The sequence below is a fragment of the Blastomyces dermatitidis genome (genome assembly GCF_000003525.1).
Source record: "Blastomyces dermatitidis ER-3 genomic scaffold supercont1.4, whole genome shotgun sequence".
NCBI classification, from domain to species: Eukaryota; Fungi; Ascomycota; class Eurotiomycetes; order Onygenales; family Ajellomycetaceae; genus Blastomyces; species Blastomyces dermatitidis.
In genome coordinates, this window is record NW_025544777.1 from 1,787,009 (window position 1) to 1,801,134 (window position 14,126).

General features: G+C 30.3%; 1 pseudogene across 1 annotated transcript; it reads left to right on the forward strand.

Annotated features, from left to right (window-relative positions):
- Window positions 1-8,902: 8,902 nt before the first annotated feature.
- On the forward strand, window positions 8,903-8,983 carry BDCG_16842 (annotated as a pseudogene). Its single transcript has one exon. The product of its transcript is annotated as a tRNA-OTHER (tRNA).
- Window positions 8,984-14,126: the final 5,143 nt, after the last annotated feature.

Below are 14,126 nucleotides of genomic sequence, written 5' to 3' on the forward strand. Positions count from 1 at the left end.
AATGAGAATCTGAGTATGAAATATATCAAGCTGAGAGATCTGTCAGAGTTATCAAGCTTCAATAATAACTAAAAAAATGATACTGCAATCAGCTGACTAAGTCAGATACAATTATATTATCAGATCAAATGTAAACTCACAGATAGATAGTTAATGAAATTTTAACAAGTCTTAAAATCTGCTGCATTTCTACACAGAAAAGTGAAGTCATTATAAATAACTGATAAAAAGATAAATCTTACAGACTCAGAGTAATATTCATTCTTATAAATATGAAATGAGTTTTTCAAATGAATCTTGCATAACTTTGAGAAAGTGAATATGTGAGATAAGTGTTACAAATACTTCATTAAATGTAAATAAGTGAGTAATCTTACATTGTACTTCACACACTTCAGCTTACACTATCTTGTATTAAATGAAGAGCTTTCAACATCTTTCTGTTTACAGATCTTCATTCATGATCTTACACCTGAGTTAAGAGTGAAATGAAAATGCTTAATCTTACAGTCAGATATAGTGAAGAAAGTATATAATATTCTCATTGTACAGAAACAAGTGAGTCAATTGTAACAGAAAATACTGCAATTAAGTATATTTTAGCAGAGAATAAGTAATCAGACTTCTATAACACAAGTTACACACTCAGATATAATAAATCTAGATCTGAATGCTATTGCTAAAACACTGAATCTCTTAAAAAAGAAATTCTCTGAGTGAAAACCTTGATGTTACAAGTATCAAGCTTGCTTCAACTGCAGACATTAAAATCATGATGTAAAAGATTGCACTCAGTATACACAGTTAAGAGAAGTAAGAAAGTCAAAAAACTAGCAGAATCAGTGAGCTTGAAGACACTCACTGATATTCTATGAAAAGTCTTCAAAGTGAAAGAGATGTCTGTGTTAGATAACTCTCTGAATTCTGTGAATGTAAAGAAGAAGCAGGCTTCTGACTGAAATACAGATGAGAATGAAGTGAACACTCATTTCAATGTCTTAAGACCTGAAATGTTAATGTATAAGAAGTACTTGAATAAGAATTGAGAGATGACTGCAAAAGTATTAGCAGACACAGAAGCTTCTACACAATATATTAATAATTATATAATTTGAAGACTGAAAGAAGTCTGCTAAGTGAAGAATTCTCAATACATAAGATTATCTGATAACTGATATTTGATATTACCTGCAAAAGTAAGAGTTCTCTTGCACTTTGAAGAATGATCTTGCTATATTTGAGTGCGAGAGCTGCAGAACATGAAATACAATCTTATTCTTGAACTTAATTGATTTCAAAGGTTCAATCTGCAGATTCAATGATATACATATCACATACAGTTGATTGATAGAAAGAAAACAGTTCATACAATTCTATTAACTGATATAAGAAGGACATTTCATGTCTCTGATATAGAAGAATTAAATCTGCTTATATATTAATAAGCAAAGAGAACAATTTGCAAGACCTTATCTGAAAGTATTCTATATGTAATACAGGATCTGAAAGCAGAGAAAACCAAGATAAAGAATATATAAAAGAACAAGTGTATGAAGAAGCTTCTGAAGAAGTATGAGAAAGTCTTCTGAACAGATCTTTCACTGAAATTATCACTGAAATGAGAATTTGTACATGAGATTGACACAGAGAACACAAAATCAGTCAATCAGAATGTATATTCTCTGTCACAAACACATCTCAAAGAACAGAAGTATCAGATCACAGACCTTCTAGAACATAGTCTTATATAATTCTTATCAAGCATGTGAGACTTTCCAGTTCTATTCATGAAAAAGACAGGTGAGAAGTGATAGATGTATATCAATTATCAAGCACTCAACAAGCTTATGATTAAGAATGAATATTCACTGCTACAGATTCAATAACAGTTGAATACAGTTGAAAACATCTGATATCTATCAAAGATCAATCTTCTCTCAGAATACTGACAGATTCATGTAGATGAACTATCAGTTTCATGAATTATATTTAATATACAATGAGAAAAGTTCAAATTTCTGATAATATCATTCAGTCTGATAAATGCATCTGTTATCTTTCAAATGATGATGAATACAATTCTTCATAAATAGAATAAAATCTCATATCTCATATATCTTGATAATATTCTAGTCTTTTCAAACTCATACAATAAACATCTGAAGCATCTCAATGAAGTGCTTATAACTCTGACAGAGTATAAGCTCTATATTAAATCAATCAAGTGTGTGTTTGAAACAGAAGAGTTAGAGTTTATAGAACATGTAGTGAGTGATAACTGTATACACTCTATTTCAGAGAAATTGAATGTTATAGTGAATTGATCACAGCTGAGAAATGTACATTATATATAACAGTTTCTTGAGTTGATCTCATACTACTGCAGGTTTATCAAGAATTTCACACAAATATCTACATCACTCTCAGATCTCTTAAGAGAAATGAATGCAAATCTGTGAAAGAAGAAGTTTCATTCAATTATCTGAAATGCCATGTGTGAAGAGGCTTTTCTCACACTGAGAAAATGTGTAATAACATTCTCAGTACTTATTCAATCAGATTGTAATAAACCTTTCTACATTGAGATGAATGCATCTAAATGAGCTATCAGAGACACTCTTCTACAGATGAGTAAGAACAGCAAGCTGCACTCAGTGATGTACAATGATAGGAAACTATCAGATGCTGAGCTCAATTACTCAGTACATGAAAAGAAATTGCTAGCAATCAAGTATATACTGGTATTATGAGATAGATATATCAACAACAGGTATACAATAATGATAATCATGAATTATGAAAGCCTTATCTATCTACAATCAATGATAAAACCTTTCAAACACTTAGCACATTGAATCTCAGAGTTTCAAGTGTATAATCTTCATATCAAATACTGAAAGAGATCAGACATCATGATATCTGATACAATCAGTTGCAGACTCAATTTCATAAATGAGAGTTCTGTGAACCAGGCATAAGAGATGTTCATGTTAAATGTACTGAGAAGATGCAAGAAATCAGAATGAGTGAACACTATGATCTCTTGCTTAAAGAATGACAAGATGTCAGATGACAAGCATCTTGCAAAAGTAGTAGAAGAGATGCTTTCAAACTTTAAGCTGAGAAAATTGAAAAACAATGTTATGCTTCATTACAATCTAGAATATGCAGAAGCTCTCTATCTAGAATCTTCATTTCAACATAACTTGATGACTCACATGCACAAGAAATTCAGTCACTTAGAAAGCTCTGAACTTATGAGTATACTCAAATCAAGAGTATACTGGCCAAGCATGACTGAGAACATTCAGATATATACTCATGAGTGTCTGAATTGCCAGGTTGTGAAAGAATCTAAGAAAGGGTTAGAATGTGAGAAAGTATAATATCAGATAAAGTGTACAATACAACTGTTTAAATAATGAGAGATGAATCTCATAGACATATTGTCATGAATACTAAATGAAAATTGATGAATAATCACTGCTATTGATTATGCTACTGACTGATCAGTTGTGAAAGCAGTTTCAGAGATGATAGAGAAGGTGATAATGAAGTTTCTACATGATAAGATCTATGTTAACTATGAAATATCACATGAGATTCTAACTGATAACAGTGTGAATCTCATAGAAGAAGTAGTGAGACATTTCATGAGTCAGTTATAGATAAGACATCATAGAACAATGTCATATCATCTGTGAATAAATGAGAAGATGAAATGCTTGAATGAAATCTTGAGTAACATGCTGATAAAATATTTAGTGAGTAAGTCTACAAGATTATGAGATGAATATCTTGATCAGATGCTATTAGCCACACGAATTCAGCAGCATGCAGTCTTCAAGCATTCATTATTCTATCTGTTGTATGAATTGCATCCACGCATTCTGAAGAATGCTTTGAAAAAGATGAGAAAGAAAACAGCAGTTACAAATACAGCAGTCGCGGACACAGAACTAAGATTGAAAGAGATCAGTCACACATGTGCAAAAGCTAACAAGTTACTCCTGAACTGAGCAATTCAATCAAAAAGAATACAAGACTCACTAGTTAAGAAATTGAGTCTCAAGATGAAAATGTGAGTTCTTATACACAATGAGAGTTCTGAGAAGTTTCAACCTAGATAGTTTGAGTCATATAAAATACTCAAATCACATTCTCTGAGAATGTATGCATTGAAAGAATCAGAGAGATGAATCTTACACAACTTAATCAATGATTCATAACTTGTGAAAGCAAAGATGCAAGACCTGAGTGAATTATAATTATTCACAGCACTATTATCAGCATTGAAAAAGAAGAGACTTACAATTGAAAAGTCTTATGAAGTAAGAGAAATCATAGACACTTACAAATCAGATAATCTCACTTATTTCAATCTTTTCACAATTATAAGAAAAGAATGAGAAGAAATGAAGAAATCAGATAAACATCACACTTTAATAAGTGATAAGACTGTAGTCAGTTATATAATAACACATCACAGATAGCAGATGCAATATAGCAAAGATTGATCTCAGAGCAGCAGACTTGTATATAAGTCAGATTACAGAAGAAAAAGAGATTCAGAGTTGAATTTAACTGTTTATACTAGTTCAATCACAGAGATCACAGAGAATGAACTATCTGAAACATTTATAAATGTATGAGACTAAGTCATCTTGACTTCTGAGAACACTCAGAGATTGAGTAAGATTAGTTTTAATGAGTCATTCACTGTAGTGATCTGAGCAGGTGAAGAGAGACAGTATAATGCATGAGACAGAATCACAAAAGATGAAAGCTGCTGAACCTAGTCACTGAATACTGTATTATATAGAGGTTGCATAAGAGTAGTGACTAGCAGATAAAGAAAAAGTATAAGAAAAGAGATAATAAATTAATTATCAACTATAAGAGTCAGCTGTAAAAAGATAAATGTTATTATACATATCTCATTCATTTTCATACATTACATATTTAATCTATTTCCAATGCCATGACATCTGAAAAATGTCAAAAATAAAGGAAATCTCAAAACTCAAGATCTGCAAGAAATTTAAGAGCTGCAAGCTGCTCTTATAACAACACTGTGTATGTCTCTGATTTCTCTACTACTCTGCATATGATATTAATGTTATTTATCACAAGATTGACTGGAATGCCAATATAGAAATGCATATGTGTATGTGTAGAGAAATTAAAGAAGAGCACAGAACTCACAGAATCAGAAGTCAGAGCAGAGAGAGTGAAGGCAGAAGAAATGAAAGAAGAAGATACAGAATCAGATGAATGACAACAGAAGTCATCTGAGACTGAATGCTTACAACTCAGTGTGTGCATAACCTTCTCTGTAGAGAAGGAAGAGAAAGTGATAAGAGAAGCTTGAGAGTGAAAGAGAATAGTCTCAGTGATGTTATCATCTTCAATCAGAATGATCTCTGACATCAGAGCAACTAAGAATCATTATTAGTGTATGAAAATTGTAAAATCAGAGATGAGAATAGTTACTGAATGAACACCTGCTGGTCTTAGAGTTGTACATGCAATTACAACACACATGAGACTTCTCAGAAAGAGAGAGAGAGACATGAGAGAATGCAGAAAGCAGAACACAGTATATGAATAACTTATTTTCACAACAATATCTCAGACAAGATGTACAAGTCTCACACTCACAGGTGTAAAAGAGTACAACATCTGCATTTCTGTTCTCAAAAACATGAATATCTTTCATCTGTATCATGAAGTTGAATGACAGATATCAGAGAATAGACTGATATGAATCTATCATCTCAAAGAAATTCACTAGAGTGAATGTCTCTGTGATATTGAACTTTACAGTTGTGAAAAGCTTCTTGATATCTGTGAACATCACAACTTTCATACATAGTAAAACTTATAATGATTTTCTCTAAGAACAGAAAAATCAGTGTTAGAAAGAAAAGATGAAAAGAAAAAGACTTATAATCTTGACACTGTTGAAGAGAGAGATGATTCTCTGATATAAATAAATAATTCTCTCACTATGAATATTTAAAATAAACATAATAATTGATATCTATGATCAAGCTTCAGATAGTCATGTTGTATGCAGTCTTTATACAATAAATTATTCTAGAAGTTAATAAGAAAGACAGAAGTGTACACACTGATAAATATAATTCATTAAGTCTACACAACATCTTCTTGAAACAGAGAGAGCTGATAATGAAAGCAGAGACAGTAAAACCAGAGAGAGCAGAAGTAGCAGAAGTGAGAGTCATAGAAACAGAGATAGCAGAAGTGAGAGAATCAGACACAGAGACAGGTGTAGAAGATTGAGAGAGAGTAGCAGAGAAAGAAACAGAGAGAGTAGAAAGAGACATAGAAGACTCAGCTACACATGACATAGATAATTTCTTCATTATCACATTCTTCAAGTTCTTAATCAATGATTCAATATTGAGTTCACTATCATCAGTGAATGTGAATCTGTCAACACATGAAGATTCTACATGAATAAAAACAAACATCAGCATCTGCATTCACGCAAAATCATGTCAGAAAACACAATCAGAAACTCGCTGAGAAGGAAACAGAAACAGTCAAGAGTGTACAAGAAGATGAAGAAGATGTGTTATTTATAATAGTACATTCTGATAATTGTTAGAAGATAAACAAGTTCTAGTCACATTCTACAATATGTTACACTTACTGTTAATGAACTGCTCAGTATGAGCACTACAATGACACTTATTATAAGAATGAAGAGTCATCATCAGAAACACATACAATGTGATAGATGAACAGATGAAAAGAGTTGAACAGAAGAAGAGATAGAAATCTTGAATGAGATAGTAATATTCAATGATAACAATGATGAAGAAGATGATTGAAGAATGAGAAAAGTTAGTGAATAAGTGATGTAATATAGTGAAGATTTCTTTATAAGAGTGTATATAAGACACTAGCTGAATCAGAAATAGGCTACAAGATCACAAACACTAGTGATGAGCTAATTCACATGAAGTTAGAGCATATGACATGATTATATGAGTGTGACTGAATCTGGTGACAGAGAATGTGATTTGAAAGAATGTATAACTGTTGAATAATAACACAGCCACTTCTGAACTACTAGTGTACAAGTGTAAAGAGAGAGTTATAGCGGTCACTAATTAATTTAGCATACAATATTACAATATATAAGAAGCCGGCGTACGCCTGTAATCATACACTGACTTAAGCAACCTTTGAATCACAAAGTAACAGCAGAGTTCACTCTGATCACACTTTTTAAGTGTATGTTTTCTAATTATTCACATTTATATAGATATATACTGATTATTCATTAGATAATATTAAGATAATAACTTATCATAGTTATGTTACTCTCACTGTGAGAGATACACAGTTAATAATGAATATTATAAAGACTCTGAGAAGTGAGTATTTTAAGAATACTATAGTTCTGTAATCTTGATTTTTTTTTTTATTTTTCTTTCTCTTTCTGTCTCTTTTTTTCTTTTTCTTTTTTTCTTTCTCTTTTTTTTTTTTTTTATTGTGATTTTTTCTTGTTGTTTTGTTTTTTGTTTTTTTATTATTTTTTGTATTTTACATTTTTTTTTTAATTAAAATGATATTAATTATAATCTGTATTTAGAAAAGTAATGATATTTAATAATACTCTCTGTTAAATTTTCAATAAATAAGTACTATGTTATAATATTATGTAAGTGAGAAATGATTTCATGATCTCATTTAATATTATTTTCAATAATGAAATCAGAATGAAAATGTGACTAAGAATTCAAACATATTCTTTATCTGAGACTAGATTTTTATTTGAAAAGTGAATCTGAGATCTTTAATATTTGAAATAACAGAATTTGAGATCAATGTAATAAATACAAATCATGATCAGAAGTAATGCTTTTAGATAATATAATAACTGTAAAGTTTGATTCTGGTCTCAGACACGGTCACACAGTCAGTCTAATTCTGCTCACAGATTTGCTGAATTCAATTATTGAATTTGATGAATCTATTACAGCTGATTCTATTATAATTACTGAATCTAAGAATGAGTAGTTAGTAATCTACAGAAGGTATTGAAATAATTTAAATATTAATTTATACAGCTCAGATTTAATATAATAACATCTTTGACTTAAGAGATTAAGAATCTTCTGAGATCTGTGTTATTAAGATCTGTATTGTATTATATGATAAGAAATATTGAATTCTTACAGCTGTTAATACATGTATAAGAGAAAGTGAATGAATCTCAGAGTATTTTCTTTCTCTTTGAAGAATTTATCTTATCTCTCATCTCTCATCTCTGTTAGCTGCTTTTTTTTTTTCAGAAACTATGTCATTTATCTCTATTAATTCATCAGAAGTTCAAAAAATCATTAATACTGTTATTATAATTGAAAACAACATCTTGAAACACATTCATTGTAAGTAAGATTCTTAAAATAATGAAAATTATAATTCTAACAGTTAGTACAGTTCTTAACAATCTTATTCAGTCTATTAAGCTATTAGCTGTTAATCTCATTTTCAGTTCTGCATCTGTATCTGTATCTGTCTCTGCTATATCTGTCAGTTCTAGACTATCAAGTTAACTGTTAACTTATTTAACTGAAAGAATGTCTGAGAAGTTATTAAAGAAGCTACAGACTCTTATTAAATTATTCTATACTTATAAGTCAGTCTTATAGAAGAGTTATCAGATTAATATAAAAATCAATACAAATTATAAAGCTCTTCTTCTATAATTTTATAATACTGTTTTTATAGTTCTCTGCAGTCACTGTGTCAGAGAAGAAGACTCTTTTATTATTTATATTAACACTCTGAATCAGTGCTATGAAGCTTGTATCAGTTATTATTATAATAGCACTGAAAGTCACTACTCTTATCATAGAAGTGAGCCAGCGTGGCTCAGTTGATAAGACTGATAATCAAGACCGCACACATTAAAGATGCGTGGGTTCGAATCCCACTGCTGACACCTGCTACTTCTTACCCATGAAAGCTCTTATGTAATAGAGGCTGAGTCTAATTAGTAAGGCTTAATACAGAGTAGAACTCTCTACTGCAAGTCAAGTCACTAGTTAAGTGAGATTCTGTGAACACTCATCAGAACTGATATAAGATCTCAATATCTCACTATTCTACTATGCACCTGTCAAGATTCTAATGATATAGAGTCAAGTCTAATATAGTGATTATACACTACTTAAGTAAGTCTCTAACTAGAGCTGTCATTGAAGCCTAGCTTTCTCTCAAATACAGAGAATGATTTTAAAAATCACTCAACTAGCAGATCTAGATGCATATCTAGACTCTAGACAGAGCACTCTGATAGACTAGAGTCTGCAAGCTCACTGTCAGTCTCTAATACTGGCAGAGAGAACTGCAGTTATCAAGTCTATGATTAGTCTCTAACATGAGATGAGGTCATGACAGCTGATTGATAGGCCTATGAGCATCTAATGAGACCGAGATCAGTAATCGGAAGCTTGATGTGTATGCCACCAAGTGAGCAGTGACAGTCACTAACTAACACCTCTGGAAATTAGTGGCTGGCCTGAGAGGACAAACGCGGTGGTCGGTTAATTATAGAGAGTTAAATGTAATTAGCTTAAGATGCATCCTGCGGGTGACTAGCGCCCGTAGTCTGAACAATTGATAGAGAATTTCTGAATATAACTTCATCAAGAAACTCTATAATTGCAGGAGATTTCAATGCACATCATTTCTGATGAAATTCAGAATGCAAGAGAGTAGTGAGAGCTAATAATCTGATTGAATGAATCTTTGAGTATTCAATAGATTTGATTAATAAGTCTGATCAACAAACATTCTTTAAAAAAGACATAAAACAGAAGTCTATTATAGATCTAATCTTCATGTCACAAAATCTAATGAAAAGAAGACTTGTAAACTGATTTATTAATTTAAATGAGATATCAGAATCAGATCATGAGATTATTCAATTTGATATTGAACTGAGTGAAAAACAAATGAGTGAAAATCCTCTTCTCTCTAATCAGTATAACTTTGAAAAAGCTGATTGAAAAGCAGTTGAAGAAAGCATAAAACTGTTAAAATCTGAAAGACAGAATAAGCTATATTGAAATTCTGATCAAGATATCTCAAATGAAATGCTTGAGAATAGAGTGAAGCTTATTACATCTATTATTCTAACAAGTGTTAGAGATAATATTTTAAAAAGAAAATCTTCTGAGTATTCAAAATCTTGATGAAATGAGACTATCTCATCTAAAAGAAAAGAATTAGCTACTGCTAGAAGAGATTGAAAGAATGATGTAATATCTAATGAAGAGTTCAAAGCTGTCAGAAATGAATATTTTTCAGATATTAAAAGAGCTAAAACAGACTGCTGAAATAAATTTCTTAAAGAAGCATAAGAAAAGGAAGTTTTTAAAGCTTTTAACTATACTAAAACAAGAAGTGTAGCAAAACTTCCAGTCTTAGAATATGAGTTTCAGAATGAATCATATACAGCAAACTCTTTTGAGAAAAAATGTCAAGCTTTTATAAGAATTCTCTTTCAGAACTCATCAGATTCAGATTCAGATTCAGAGGAAGAGAATATATCACTTCTTAACTACATTAATGAAAATGACTGAGAATGACCTGATCTTACACAAGATGAATTAGAGTCAGCTATCTTCTCAAGTTCTGTTAAAACTGCTGCAGATCCTGATTCAATTAATCACTTGATTATTTAAAATACATATTTCTACTTAAAGAATGAATATTTTGAGCTCTTTTTCAATCTCTTGAAAAATGAATATCATTCTGAATGCTGAAGAGAAGCCACTGAAGTGATTCTTGCAAAACCTAATAGAAAAACTTCAATTTCTAAGTTATATAGAGTAATATCTCTATTGAACTGTTTAGAAAAGGTTTTAGAAAAGATAATAGCTACTCAACTATTCTTTATAAGCTCTATAGATGATTCTCTTTTATTCAGTGAATAAATGAGAGATAGAAAACAGTGTTCTGCAATTGACACTGTTCTCTCAGTTATTCATGATATTCAAATAGCAAAGCATGAGAGTCTGGTCTCAACTGCAGTTTTTATTGATATAAAAGAAGCATTTGATCATGTTTCAAAGTCAAAGTTAATTCAGACATTGAAGATATTAAAACTGTCACTTTCTCTAATAAAATGAGTTAACTGTTTTATGTTTAAAAGAATTATACAACTCTTCTTTGATGGAATGAAACAAGATAAGACTGAGATAAAAATAGAAGTATCACAGAAATCTTCAATCTCACTCATTTTATTTGCAATATACACTGCATATCTATTCAAAAATAGAAATATGAGAATAGTGTGATCTCTGAGTTATGTGAATGATATTGATCTAGTCTACAGCTCAAAAACTATCAAAGAGAATTTGAAAGTAATTGAAGAAGCTGCAAAGGAAATCTTTGTTAGAGCAGATATCAATCAAATTCAATTTGATATGAATAAAACTGAGTTAATTCATTTCTTTTCTAGATTCAATGAGAAAGAACTATCTCTAACTCTTTTAAATAGAGAGATTAAACCCAGTGTAAATATCAAATGATTAGAAGTATGGTTAAACTTCAAGTTGAATTTTAAATATCACATTCAACAAAGAACTGTCAAGGCAGAAAGACTATTGAACAACATAATCAGACTATCAAATACAGAGAGGAGTCTATCCTTCCAGGCTATGAGACAGTTATATATAGCCTGTATTACATCAGTAGCTAATTATGAAGTTCAAGTTTGATGAAATAATCAAGAGAATTTCACTGAACTCTTTCAAAGTCTGCAAAACAGAGTCTTGAGAAGAATTCTGAGAGCATTTAAATCATCTTCTATTAAAGCAATGAAAATTGAAGCTTCAATTCCTTCTTCTGCTATTAGATTTGAAAAGACCTGTATGAACTATGCTCTGAGAGTTGTAAAGATGAGCTCAAATCATATAATCAGAGAAAGAGTCTCTTCTTCATTTCCATCAATTAACTCTGGAAATGAACTGGATTGGAATAGATTTCTTGATTGAAATGAAAATAATTCTTCAAAGAAAATGTCTTCTCAACTGTACAGACTATGCTCTCTGATTAAAAATCAATTTTCTTCTTTAAATATTGAAAAAGTTGATCATGAGAAGTTATCTCTCTGGAGAGAAAAGCTTGAATCTCTTATAGACTTATAAATAAGTGAACTATCAAAAGAGAAAGAATATGAACAGTATTTGAAGAGAATTTCTACAATCAATATAAAAAACTCTATTCTGATTTATTCAGATGACTCAAAAAATGAGAACTTGAATAGATTAGGTGCAGGCATTGCTTATACTGAAGATAATATTGATTTTATCTCAGATTTCTGAAATCTAGGCTCTGAATGTGAAGTCTTTGATGCTGAACTATTTGTAATAGTGAAAGCTTTCAAACTCATTGAAATAAAATCTTATAAAAGAGGAAATTGTTTGAAAGAGGTATAAATATTCTCTGATAGTCAAGCTGCTTTAAAAAGACTTAGAAATAGTCAGATTTATAATGATCAAATAAATCTTAAACTGATCTTAAACTCTGTTTTAAAAATTCAAAAGAGAAGAATATCAAAGCTGATAATTCATCTGCACTGAATTCCTGCTCATATGAATATTCATGACAATGAATTGGCTGATTCAGCTGCAAAAAAGAGTGCAGAATTAAGCAGATCTATTCAAAAAATTATGTCCTGGTCTTTTATAAAGAGAAAAATAAAAGAATCTTGTTTAGACAAGTGGAATGAAAGCTGGCAGAAACAAAAGAAGAGTATACATTATTCAAGATTTGAAACAAAACTCAAGTGGAAATCTTGTTCAATTAAATGTAAAAAGAAAATATTCTCATCTATAATACAGCTGAAACTAGGACATGGCTATTTCAAATCTTATATACAAAGATTTGATGATAGATTTGACTCAATAGAATACTCATTCTGCAATACAAATGAGAATCCTGAGCATATTGTAATGCACTGTGCATTATACAATAGTCTCAGAGTCAGATTGAAAGAGAAGTATGATCTAAATTAATTAAATATAAGATTCTTATTCTCAACTGAGACAGGAATTAAATACTTAATAGACTTTCTATCAGAAACTCAAGCAGCTACAAGAAAATGGCTAAATTCAGAATTATCTGAATATGAAGAGAAGGAAATTGATCAGATATAGTCTGTTAAAACAGCTATACACTCTCTTTTAATAATTTGTTTTATTATAGTCTCTCTTTACTTTATCTTTTTCTTTATCTTTTCCTTTCAATTTCTTTCTATCTATCTATTTAATGTGTCTATCTTTGAGACTGTGTTCTTTTTCTCTTTTCTTTTGTCATGATATTGTCAAATGATTTCAAAGTATCAAAAGATGTTAAAACACTGCAATTTGTAAACAGTTTTTGTATTCTGAGCTGGAATTTTCTGATTTTGCATATCTGAAATTGATGAATGTATAATAGTTAACTTTACAGACATAGAAAAAACCCTGAGAACTAAAGTTCTCAGGTAGATGTCATAGTCTCTGACTGCATACATCTATAATTGAAGAATAATAATAATAATAATAATATCATAGAAGTGAGTCTCTTTTCAATATAAAATATATTAATTTTAATACAATTAACTAATAGTTATACATAGTCAATGTCAGTAAGAAGAATTATAAAGTGAAAGAAAAGAAGTAGAAGAATGAAAAGAGAAACAAAGTTAAGAAAAAGAGCTCATTCAAGAAGTGCTCTGTAGCTGAGAATACAGAGACTAGAGTCTTGAAAAAACAGACAGCAAGTGTTGAGTCAGTTAATAATTATAATATTGAGATTTTGACTCTTTATATTGAAAATGAGACTCTGTGTAAGAAGAATACATTATACAGCTCTGAAGATTAAATTCAGAACTATTATAAGTCTTCTTCAGATTATTTAAACTATTCTTGAGAATAATATATAAGCTGATGAGACAGAGCAGAGTGTTTTTTATTTTTTTTTCTTACTTAGTTAGCTGATGCTTTTACACTGAAAAATGAATCTCTATATGTTTTTACAGTTCTATCCCTTCTATTATTATTAATAATAAGCTGTAAAATCAATCTTATAAG